At 31.4% G+C, this 10,943-nt stretch overlaps 1 long non-coding RNA gene across 1 annotated transcript; it reads left to right on the top strand.

The window, feature by feature from the left end:
- Nucleotides 1-1,753: 1,753 nt before the first annotated feature.
- LOC145249064 (uncharacterized) lies at nucleotides 1,754-10,693 on the top strand. Its single transcript, XR_013863464.1, has 3 exons — nucleotides 1,754-2,011; nucleotides 8,485-8,551; nucleotides 9,530-10,693. It is a non-coding gene; the product is annotated as an uncharacterized LOC145249064 (long non-coding RNA).
- Nucleotides 10,694-10,943: the final 250 nt, after the last annotated feature.

The following is a 10,943-nucleotide window of genomic DNA, read 5'->3' as shown; positions in this document are numbered from 1 at the left end:
TATTTAAACAATTTAATATTTATATTTATATTAAGACAATTCAATATTTATTCTTTAAAACATTAACTTCAGCGACAATTAATATATTTTCAAAATAATATTTTTAAATATTACATTTTTACGAATATTCGCGAGCAAGATTAAAAAAAAAGTTCAAATAAAGACTGTTTGAATAAAACTTATAAAAAAAGGTTCATGCTATACGGTTTTGGCCATTTCTTTTTTGTGCGTTTTTGATACAATTCAAGATTTATTTACAGTGCGATGTATGTCGGTGGTCAGTGAAGGAGAAATCCTTTTAGGCCGAGGCAATTTTTTATGCATAATAAAATCACAAGTATAAACAATCGAGATAAAAAATATAGTTTTATTCATATCTTTTTTTTTTATAAGTTTTATTCAAACAGTCTTTATTTGAACTTAATGGACTGTTTTTATTATTATTATTATTATTATTATTATTATTATTATTATTATTATTATTATTATTATTTATTAACTGTTTTATTCTTTTTATCAAACAAAAATAGAACTTTTATAATGAAATATATATTATGGACTGTTTTTCAAACATCGAAATTTTAAAATTAAAGTTTTATTTACAACAAAAAAAAAAGACGCGGTGTTTTTTCTTTTCGAGATATTTTTTTTCACCATTTATTACTTTGAAATTTTATTCACCAATGCAATGATAAAAAAAACTTATCGTTAAATATATTTTAAAAAAATTATTATAAAATATCTATAAAGTCTATTTTTATGTCTGTAAAAGTTTGTTGAAAGTTCAAATAAAGTTTATAATTTAATTGAAAAAAAAAACACCGTCTTTTTTTTTTAAATCTTGCTCGCGAATATTCGTAAAAATGTAATATTTAAAAATATTATTTTGAAAATGTATTGTACAGAATAGTCTAAATAATACTTTCCACTCCCTATATTAAGAATGGCTTTCTAACTAATAACGTTATTATTTCAGCACCGTCTGTATTCCGTGTGTCATCCCCTGCTTCTCCGTCGTAAAAGAATGTATGAAATTAAGTAAAAATGAGATTGTAAAAAAGGTAGATATATGTTTGTTTTCATATTTACAAATTTCAAACCGCGAGTAAAATGTACGCATGGTCGCATGATTTCGTTTTTTTTTTGTTTTTTTTTTAATACAAAACCATATAAAAAAAATGAGTTGCTGTCATTAGTTATAATTGAAATTAAAAAGTACCGAGCGTTCCAGCCTGAGAAAAAAAAAATGTATGCGCATGTGCAGAAAAAAAACAGCTAATGCTTAATGAACATTTTACATGTAAATTTGCCGAAGTGCGTATGCGATATATATGCACGTAAGCAAAGATATTGTTCGCTATAAACCACCCTTGTTGCATGAATATTATTTGCTGAGAATTTCAGTGCTATGTGACCAGTAGTTTAATAATTTACCTGTTATAGTTACACACACACATACGTCTACTGTTTTATTTATATAGAATATACTTCGGACTACTATTCTCATCGACATAGTAGTTCGACTAATCCAAATAATAATGAAATGTTCAATCTTACGAAACAAACCTGGTTTTTGTATCTTCATTTTTAAAAAATCATAAATTGTATCTAAAAAATGAATTTTACAAAATAAACCTTTCGTGTTGACAAAAATAATCTCAACTTGATAGAAAAACAATTCGTCACATGTCATGAACGGACATTTTTACATGAGGAACGAACTGATGATTACACCGATTTACGATGACTTAAATTCATTGCTCTTTTTAGCAGTTGATTTCTTTTTTAAATAATTTCACGTTTAAATTGTGTTTTTCATCATTTAATTTTGATTCTTTTATATTTTCATATATTTTATTTCTTAATGAATTGAACACACAAAACAAAAGTTGTATGTACTAAAGAAATCCTAACAAACAAAACAAATTTTCTGTTTTTAACACAAAAGAAAAAAAACAAAATAACGAACTCATCCCGATCTTTTTTTCGTATTGAATTCCTGGAATGAAAGGTAAGTTTTTTCTGTTACTTTTTAACAATTTAAAAATTCAATAACTTTTAAAATAATTTTGAATATTAAAAAGTTATTTTTGTTGCAAACTCATCGAGTTGAACAACTTTTATTGTATTTTTAGTAAAAAAAAAAAAAAAAAAAAAAAAAAAAAAAAAAAAAACTATCACTATAGATTACAAATATTGGTTTAATCTAAACTTTGCTTTCCGAGTTTATTAAATCTTGAAGAAATTTTATTATCCACTTTTTCCCGTGGAAGTTAATTCTTCTTAAACAATTAATCGTTACTACTAACTCTGAAACTGAAGGGAAAAATTACAAACAAAAAGAGAAAAATAGGAGAAATAGAATTTATTAACAAAGATATCTAAAGAAAGAGTAGTGACCTCTATGGGCTGCTAAAAATGTCCATCTGGCTTACAAGAGTCCTTGTAGTAGTAACCAAAACGGGGGAGAGAGTGAAGGGAAATAGAAGGAAAGAGAGATAGAGAAGGAGGAAGAAGGGGGGGAAAGGAGGGGAGCACTTACTGGAAGCTTCTGGGTGCCCTTTTACGAATGGAACATTTAGAAAGTTCGTTTCTTGTGGGTTTTATTTTTTGAGTTTGTGTTGTTTAAAAGTTCCTCTTTTTTTCTTTTCCTGGAAATTCGTTTTCGTAGTCCTTTCAGCAAGGTAGAAATTTCTTGAGGCTGAATATTCTGGTGTTTTCTGGTATCTTCGAAAACTTCCCTGCGGCGAATTTTCTGTTCAAAACTTCTATTATCTTTTCTCGATAATAGTATTAGTTTTCAAGTGTCTTAGAAAACTAGGTTCTTCTTTTCAACGACTTTAATATCTCGTCAAGACAGAGTTGTTCAACGCCTTAGTAAATTCCAGGCGTCCCTTTTTCTCGATAATTATTTTAGTTTTCAAGTGTCTTAGAAAACTTGGTTCTTCTTTTCAACGACTTTAATGTCTCATTAAGACAGAGTTGTTCAACGCCTTAGTAAATTCCAGGCGTCCCTTTTTCTCGATAATTATTTTAGTTTTCAAGTATCTTAGAAAACTGGGTTCTTCTTTTCAACGACTTTAATGTCTCGTTAAGACAGAGTTGTTCAACGCCTTAGTAAATTCCAGGCGTCCCTTTTTATCCGAGACCGACAGGGAATACATTTGACACCCTTCACTCTGCCAAAAATAGGTACTCATAGAGTTAATAACTCTGCCAGTTTAGTAAGCTACTCTCTGCTAAACTGGTCTGGGCTTATTGATGACTGGCTGCTGTCCATCGCGTAGATAGTACCCCCTCCCTCCTTCCTTCTTCTTTGTTTCTGCGTCGGCCATCTTGGCTTCTTGTTCCTTTGTTTTACAGGCATTTTTGGCGCCAAGAAGGGTTGTTGGTGACGTGCGCGCTAAGAGGGGAGTGGTTTAGCATTTAGCCGTTGATAGGTTAGAAGGGGCGGGGTTTAGTATTCTAAAATGACTACCTCTCCCACTACCTCAATGTTATTTGAAAAAAGAAAAATTATTAGAGATAAAATCTTAACTGTGTTTGAGTTTTTAGAATCTTTAGATGAAATAAACGAAGTAGGTTATACGTTGTATAAAAAGCAGATAGATGATTACATTGCTTCAGTGGATTTATTAGACGAGTAAATTATTAATGCCTATTTAATTGAGGGAACAGAAGATAAGGAGAGTAAGGCATTTAATAGGGATTGCGCTCTTCATCGAGTGAAGGTTTTGGAAAAATTGTCTAGACTCAAGCCTTCGGTAGAAGTAAGGGATAGTGCAAATCACAAAGTCTCTCTTATTAAGGAAAAACGTCTGGGGATGACGCCCAAAATTGAATGTCCCAAGTTTAGTGAAAAGGATTTAGAAAACGATATATTAGTCTTCCTTAATTTTCAGCAGGAATTCGAGAATAGCGTAGTGGACTTAGAAAATGACGCCCTGAGGTTAGTTGTGTTGAAAAACCATTTGTCTGGCTACGCCTTTCAACTGGTGCGGCACCTCTCTATATCTGAGGAAAACTATCGCATAGCCACCGACATTCTCGCATCGGAATTTCTAGATAAGGACAACATTGTGGATTCTGTTTTTTCCCATATATTGGGTATAGAGAAGTTAAGCAACCACTTAGTAGCAAAGAAGTTCTTGAATTCTGTTAAGGCTCAGGTTCACGAATTAAATAGTTCCTTCAGTTTAAATTGCTTGGAGATGAACTCTCCCGGAAACAAGTTATTAAGTCATATTGTTTTTAGTAAGCTGCCCACTCTTTTTAGGTCTGAGTTGATTCATAAAATAGGAAATAATTACCCTACCCTGGAAGACATACTAGACCACAGTTCGGAAATATTTCGAACGATTGAGTTTTGTAAAAATAAGGAAACATATCCTCGGAAGGTGGCTAGTATACCTAAGAAAACATTTTCCCCTAGGTTCATGGGCTCTCCAGATGCTAAAAAACCTTCCACGCTGGAAAGTTTTCATATCCAGTCTACTAAGATTGGATTTAAGTGTAATTTTTGTAGAACCAATAACCATAACGGTAATTCCTGCAAGTTCTTTCCTTCTTATGCTGCCCGGTTGAGGAGATGTAAGGAGATTGGCTTATGTAGCAGGTGCTCGAGCCCTTCTCATGCAGAAGAGTCTTGTCTTTGCAAGGGTAAGGAGTATGGAATGTGCTGGCTATGTAATAAGAAGGGCCACTGTAGAGTGCTGTGTCCTTCTGTTGGGGGCGAATCTACTGCTTCTAATGCTTGTTGGCACTTGAATAGCTCTTCGTTGCTGCCTGTTGTTGAGGTTGTCGTCAACAATGGATCTGGTGAAAGTGTATCTTTCAACTGCCTTATCGACACTGGTAGTGAGCGATCCTATTTGTCTGGAAAAATGTTGGATGCCTTTTCTGATATTAATACTCCCATGAGAGATCGTAAGTTTCTGATTAAGACCTTTCTGGGAAAAGAAGTTAAACACTTGAAGGAAGTTAATCTTCAAGTGAGGTTTCCAAATTCCTGCCATTCTGTGTTGTTCTTGGTGGATGATGATATGGACCTTTCGTTTCGTGTTCACGGATTAAATTCTGTGGTAGAAGACCTTAAGAAACATCAGGTCAAATTGGCTGCTAATTTCTCGGAGTTGAGAGATGACACTTTGCCTGTAAATGGTTTACTGGGTGTGGACCTGCTTAGGTTTTTGGGACCTATGAATTTAAAGGAGTTTAGAGAGGGCCTTGTGTGGGAATTTCCCCAAGGAATGGTTTTGTTTGGTGGATTTTGGGTCTCCTCCTCCCAAAGACCTGGAAAGGGGGTTGGAATTGAATTATGCTCAAGTCGTCAAAGAACATTTTGTGTTGAACCCCAAGTCTGTGTATACTGATCCGTTCAGTTGTTTTGAGGAGTCTACTGTTGAGAGAACTGTGGAAATTATCTTCCACCATCTTTCTTTCCTTTTTCTTTCCTTCTTTTTACTGCTCTTTTCTTCCTTCCTTTTTTCTTAACCCCTTTCCTACCCCCTTCCCTAGCTTCCCCCTTTTTTTTATGTCACCTGACTCCCTTATGCCCGTTGATTGGATGAGACGTTTTCGTGCTAAATTGACGCACGTGTGTGATATTTTGAGTTAAGTGGTTAGTTGTGAACAAGGCTTCGAGGAGACCAGAACGGTCTAAGGTATTCCCTGTCGGTCTCGGATAATAAAATTTCTTCAATCTTCATTGTCTACTCTATAACATCTAAGAAAAATACAATTTTACCCAATTTTCTGAAAAAGTTACTTTTACTGATAAATAATTTTCTACTTGATTAATTTTCGTAATTTTTATTAAAAAAATTACTGTTTTCGTGATTACAGTTAAGTAGGTAATAATGTATTACAGTTAAGTAGGTAATAATGTATTACAGTTAAGTAGGTAATAATGTATTTGCTTAAAACGACATATTGTTAAAAATCGATCCATCGACTCTATCTTTAACAAGTACCAAATATTTCCTAAAATTATATTATTTAATCTGACATTTAGATTTTTATCAAAAATATTGTTTTCTGTCCATATTACCTGTTATGTCTCTGAAGAATTTCTTTTGATTTTTTGTTTTCTCCAATATTTAAAATTTTAGGAGACCTATTTATTGGCCGTCAACAATTAGGAAAAGCTTAATATAGAACATTAGTTGTAAAACTTTATAATGTAACCAAACGTAGTTTACTCCTTACAAAATAAAATAAAAATTGACTTTATTTTGTCTACTATGTTTCAACAGACTTTAAAATATCCGCAAAAAGAAACAAAAACTATTTAAAATTTTAGGTTGGGGAATCATTTTCGTATATAAATATCATGTAAGAAAAAGCACCCACTTAAAAAATCGTACCGTAAGTAGAAAAAATGTCTGATATAAAACAGTCATCTAGGAAGTCTTGATAATCATTCAAAAATATAAATTAACAAAATCCTGGTAGAAAACCACCAAATAAATGTCACAATGAAACTTTTTTCAAAATTTCTTATGTTCAACAATTTTGAAGGGATCTTTAGTTTATTAAATTATTGATTGGAAGTACAAAATAGTTAGAAGTAAATAAACCCTTCAAAATAAGTTAAAACACAGAACAAGGTGATCCAAGTAGGTAGAAGAGTTACTTATGTTGCTTTTCGTAACAATCATTGGTTATATATTTGATTTTGGACAACTTTTTGTTTTTTTTTAAATGTCGATTTAATTTATTAAATTGTTAGGTGAAAGTACAAATTAGTTAGCAAGCTCACCTCCTGTCTCATGTTAAGAATAGCTTTCTAAATAATACCATTATTATTAGTAAGTAGAGGTGTCCTTTTTAAAAAAATATTATGTATGAGTAAATGTCCCTTCCCCAGATTTAAAATTTTAAATTAAACTTCCTTCATTTTTATAGAATGTAAATAAAAATAAATGAATAGGATGACACTTTTTTTTTAAATATCAAATATGAATTTGAATATTAACATTTCAAAAAGCCAACAACAATATTTTTGTTGATTAAATAAGTTGGTAAAATTGCAGAATATTTAACAACACATTGGCTTTTATTTCACTTTGAGAAACGTAAGAAAGCCAAAGGATATTTTAGCCCCCCCCCCCTCCTAATTGCTGCAAAAATTAGAAACTGTGATCAATTACATGCCTGGTTGACTGCATGAAATAGGTGCTCGTATTATGTTAATTTATATAGGAAACTGATCTCTTATTTTAAAATCAAAGATATTTATTATTTTTTAATCCCTTTAGTGCATATGTTTATAGGGATGTTGAAATGTAAAAACCTAAAAAGAACATTTTGCACATTTAGGGGGAAAACTGTGCTGCGTTCAATGGGTGTAACGTGTGTTCGTGACGTATTTGTGTTTGTGACGTATTTTCGTTATTGAATGACACCAAATTAATATATGTTGTGTTGTTGTTATCTATGGCATGCTTATATTTTGTATCTTGTACATTGTTTTGTATAACGGACTGTTGTCTTCATATCCTTAATGTCAATCTTATGACCCATGATTCATCTATGTGTTGGTGCATGCATGTCAGAACATAATACACGTATACACGTATACACGTAACATATACATAACGACACACCTGTTTTTGCTGGGGTTTTTTCTGCTTCTTCAACCATCCTTGGGGAAGATGGAATCTTGTTTAAAGGAACACTTAAGACAGGAATAGTAAACAATACCTTGGCTCTTCTCCCTTCTTAAGAAATGTAAGAAAGCAAAAACATATATTAGCCTTTTCCTGGTGACAGCTCAAAAGTGTTAGGTAATCCTGTCTAATCCAAGTCACAATACATAGTGTATTATTATTATTATTATTATTATTATTATTATTATTATTATTACGTGAATAGCAAATTGTCTTGATACAATGCTTAAACAAAGGCCGATTAGACATAGAAAACTGTCAGACAAGGGTTGATTGATCAATGACGATATCTTTCCATCATGTCTCCCCACCACATTTGAAGTGCCACTCAATACCATGCCCATGTATATGTTTTATAAGAATTAGGTGTAACAACACTCACAACTGATGTGCATAATCGTCTTAACCAAACATCCGTGACAACAGCATATTCTTTTCATTGTTTAGATTCTCAAGTGTGTATCCGTCGATATCTTATATGCTTTTATTTTGTTCTCAGTTGATTAACTGTGTGTAACTGTGCCAGATATCTACTCGAGAGTCAAAACATATTGTATTTTATTATTATGTAATGAGTAAATAGCTTTGATACAACACATAAACAATTGTTTATGTCGAAACTGTTCCTGTCAGGACTTGTTCAGTTATCTCATCGTTAAAAGACATCATAATGTTCTGGTACCTTCTTTCTCAAAACTTGTAGAATTCTGTTCATACCTTCGAAGATAATCTTTTGTCTTTTGGGGGTACAAAACAACAAAACATTAAGAAAATGTTTCAATATTTGTGATAATTTTGCATATTTATATTTCAGTTATACGTATGCGCTTGAAGAAATGAAAAACGTGAATGCAATAAATAAATTTTTGGATGAACATATGGTAATTTACTTTCATTGTTACATTAAGATACATGTATATATATTGTAGTATTGTATATATAAATATAAATATATCTCTTCACTATGAGAAAAATGATAATAACTTGAGCAACACTTGTATCGACTTACTCTGTATCAAGTTAGAAAATATCCGGTCATTTTTGTGATGTGTCTTATATGAATTTTTTAGATTAATCATGATGTTGTGGGTTCAATCTACTAATATTGACAACAATAATCAAACGGAATACTGATATGTGAATACAAATACTAAAAATATTAAACTTCATTATTTTTTACAGATGTTCTTGATTGAACCCTGTTTACTTTATTTGGAACACTACAACGAAGATGAATTAGAGGTGATTGGTTATATTTCCTGAAACAAATGTAGATGGAATAATAGGATTGACAAATATAAGTAAAAACATATGAATGAATACAAATAGAAATATATTGAATATCATTGTAGCTTTTTCAACCAAATTATTGTCTTTTGGGTACAAAACAACCAAACATTAAGAATATGTGTTAATATTTTCGATAATTTTGCATATTTATATATCGGTTATACGTAGGTGCTTGAAGAAAGCAAAAACGTGTATGCAATTACTCTGTGGATGAACATATGGTAATTTTTCATTGTTACATTAAGACACATGCAATATTATTAAACAAAATCAATATATATATATTGTAGTATTGTATATATAGATATATCTTTTCTCACTATAATGAAAATCATAACAAAACAATAAATATTTCAACTAGATAATAACTTGAGCAACACTTGTATCGACTTAATCTGTGTTACTTTCTGTGCAAAATCATTTTTTGACGAGACTTGTATGAATTTTTTTCGATTAAATTAATCTAAATATTGTGGGTTCAATTTAAAAATATTGACAACAATAAACTAACGGAATACTAATATTTGAATTCAAATACTTAAAGTATTGAACTTCAGTATTTTTTACAGATGTTCCTGATTGAACCCTATTTGAATTAGAGGATCATGATCTTCAAACATTAAGCTGTAAACGGTTATTACTTTATTTGAAACACTACAGAGACATCTGTGAGAAAATTGATTATACTGGACAATACTTTTTAATGGATTTTGCTAAACATAACACGACTGAAGGTAATATAAATATTTGTGAAAATTTAATTATAGCTCTAAAATAATTTGTAGCAAACACAACTAATAAAAGCTAAGTTGGCATTTGTATAGCCTCGCATCTTCATCTTGAACAAATGAATAAGATAATTGAAATAAAAAAAAGAACATGTGTGTGAATATAATGCTAGATACGACTGAGTAAAATATATAGGAACTCACGCTGGAATGAAAGCAACATTTTTGTGAAGTGTGTGGATATTCTTGTACTCAAAAATCACATTTAGTGAACCATAAAATAATACACAGAGTTCAGGTTGTGGGCCCCTTGATTTCTGAGAACTTCGACTGCAGTAAAATAAAAAAAAGAACCTCGACTGAAGAAAAAATAAAGTAATAGCAATGCGACATTCTTGTCAAGTGTGTGGATATTCTTGCACTGCAATATCAAACTTAGTCACACATATGAGAATTCACACTGGAGAAAAGCCACATTCTTGTAAGGTGTGTGGACATTCTTGTTCTCAAAAAGCAAATTTAGTATGCCATATGAGAACCCACACAGGGGAAAAGCCATATTCTTGTGAAGTTTGTGGATATTCTTTCTCTCAAAAATCAACGTTAGTAAAACATATAATAAGGCATACAGGGGAAAAACCATATTCTTGTCAAGTTTGTAAATATTCTTTCTCTACAAAATCAGACTTAGTAAGACATATCAGAACTCACACAGGGGAAAAACCACATTCTTGTCAAGTTTGTGAATATTCTTGCTCTACAAAATCACAATTAGCAAATCATATGAAAACACACACTGGTGAAAAGCCGCATTCATGTGAAGTTTGTGGTTCAACATTTTCCTATAAAATTTCTTTAAAAACACATATGTCCAAACACACTGGTGAAAAACCTCATTCCTGTGAAGTTTGTGGTTCAACATTTTCCCACAAAGGCAATTTAAAAAATCATATGTTAACACATACTGGTGAAAAACCTCATTCATGTAAAGTTTGTGGTTCAAAATTTTCCCACAAAGGTAATTTAAAAACGCATATGTTAACCCACACCGGTGAAAAACCTCATTCATGTAAAGTTTGTGGTTCAACATTCTTCCAAAAAGGCAATTTAAAAAATCATATGTTTACACATACTGGTGAAAAACCTCATTCATGTCAAGTGTGTGGTTCGGCATTTTCCTACAAAATCTCATTAAGAAGGCATATGTTCACACATGAAGGTAAAAAGCCTCATTCATGTGAAGTTTGTGGTACAG

This window comes from Euprymna scolopes, chromosome 27 (assembly GCF_053919585.1).
Source record: "Euprymna scolopes isolate OS-2025 chromosome 27, ASM5391958v1, whole genome shotgun sequence".
In the NCBI taxonomy this organism is placed as follows: Eukaryota; Metazoa; Mollusca; class Cephalopoda; order Sepiida; family Sepiolidae; genus Euprymna; species Euprymna scolopes.
This window is presented reverse-complemented; position numbering and strand designations above follow the sequence as displayed.